Genomic DNA, 2,069 nt, shown 5'->3' on the forward strand with positions numbered 1-2,069 from the left:
GTTATTAGAGCTCGCTCTAGAGTCACCGGATGCCCTTTTGTTTCCTCCCATGCTAGTTCCAGTTTAATAAAGAGGACGGTAAAGTCATGCATACGTGAAAGTCACACAACACACGCACTTCCTTAGTCATCTTTAAAGGCCATATAGGCAATGATTGCCCACAATACAATAGATTCGTCGCTAATGTTGGTGAATCGTTAAGATGCATTAAGGTGATCCTGGCCGCTTTCCAAAGTAATGATCAATTCCAAACTTTGGAATCTAATGTTATGATTTATGGCTTGCTCAAAGATGCCTCCCTAGAAAAGCTTGAATGGACCCTGTCCCCTTAGTATACGATGAAGAATTCGCGGAAACTAGCTTTGAAATGTACACTAGGTAACGTTTACCACCGGTTACTAATAATTTAATCAACATAAGTCATAAACAGTCACTACGTATCATTCCCGTCTCTCTGCTAAGAAGAGGTGTCGCATGATGGCAGGAAACAGAGTTAGGGCCATGACAGCCCCTGACACACACCAGACCAGACCCCCTCCAGGAACAAGTCAGCCTCACTCACTCTCGAATTTTTATTTACAAAAGAGAGTGTATCTTTCAACCAGTTACTTTGTAGCTTCTAATTACTGAAAAGGTCTGTGGCTGCCAACCACCATCCAATTTAATTCAAACTAAAAACGAATGAAATTTTAGCATCAGTAAATGAAATTCAGCTCTGTCGGATTCTCCCACTGATGTCTTTCTGGTGACGTCTGAGATACCAGGATTTCTGATATGAGTGTTTTCACAGGAAGTCATCAGGAGCATTCATGCTGCTCTTCCAGGCCTATTTCTTGGTACCCAGGCTCCTCACAGGATACCCCGGCTACTGCCATCACATCTACCCTGAAGGTGTGTCGTGACGATTAAATGAGAACCTGTGTAAACAGCTGTCGCAATTAGCTAGTCCACACGTAGCCACCATCAAGACAATGGCCATTCGCTCAACACACCTCTTGAATGAATGTGTCAAAGGCACGGGATCTTGTGCCAGAGTCTCGACAGTCATAACGTGTCTGAAAGCTACATCTCATAAACACCAATAAAACAGTCTGAGGGGGTGTGTTTTATTTCATGGTTACTTAGTTTTTCAATAGTTCAACAGTGAGACGTCGGCCTCTAACGACAAAACCCTGTTTCCTTTCCAAATCAGAATTAAATATGCCTGTATTCTGAGCAGAAGTAAATAATGAGTTGAGTTGATTTCCAAGAAACTCAGACCGTATTTAAGCAGATGAGTGAAAATATATCCTCTGAGGATCTTGGAATATGGGTCTCCCATCATTGACATTGGAAAACCAACAGAACAGAAGCAGTGGATAACAAAAATAAGTCATATTGTGAGATATTCAGAAATGAAAAATCGTAGATTATAGAATCAATTGATTTTGATAAAAAGAAGGTATATTGATAATTTTTTTGTGTACTTACTGAATAAACTGGCAATCATATACTGTTTCCAATGTAAATGTGATTTTTTTTTTTTTAATGTAGAAGAAACTCCTGACTTCTTTTGTGTTAACAGCAGAGAAAAAAGGACAGACATGAGAGTGGGAGGGAGATAGAGAAGGGGAAAGAGAGGGAGAAAAGAAGAAGGGAAGAAAGTCGAAAAGGCCTTGGAATGAAGGAGGAGTCGGGGGAGGAGGGGGGACGGGAGGGAAGGAAAATAGGACAAAATGGAGTTGTTCTTGACCAAAACACAGCCTCAGCACGCGCACGTGCCCTGTGTCAGCGTGACCGCTTTGTGAAACCCACGGAAACTTACAAGTGTCTTAGCATTTTCACGTTTACGTGACTCAGTTTTTTCCTAGGAGACTTAATATTATGACGTGATACCAGATTCTTTTGGACAAACCTAGAGAACAGGTCATCATCGAAATCACTGTGTAACAACCTTCCCTACGAGGGCTGCTCGAAAAAACACACCGTTTAAAATAGCACAATCGACAACTAAGAGATGGAAACGGACGATTAATTTGCACTTCCTGGCGAACACACACAGAGTAATCCCGCATTTGGAAAAATGTAAG

The 2,069-nt window shown here is 41.5% G+C and overlaps 1 protein-coding gene across 1 annotated transcript in view; it reads right to left on the reverse strand.

Moving 5' to 3' along the window:
• Positions 1-2,069, reverse strand: part of LOC111729502 (CUB and sushi domain-containing protein 1-like) — a 920,340-nt gene that overhangs the window by 866,494 nt on the left and 51,777 nt on the right. The gene's annotated exons all lie outside the window — the stretch shown is intronic.

The sequence above is a fragment of the Pteropus vampyrus genome, unplaced genomic scaffold (genome assembly GCF_000151845.1).
Source record: "Pteropus vampyrus isolate Shadow unplaced genomic scaffold, Pvam_2.0 Scaffold264, whole genome shotgun sequence".
Lineage (NCBI taxonomy): Eukaryota > Metazoa > Chordata > Mammalia > Chiroptera > Pteropodidae > Pteropus > Pteropus vampyrus.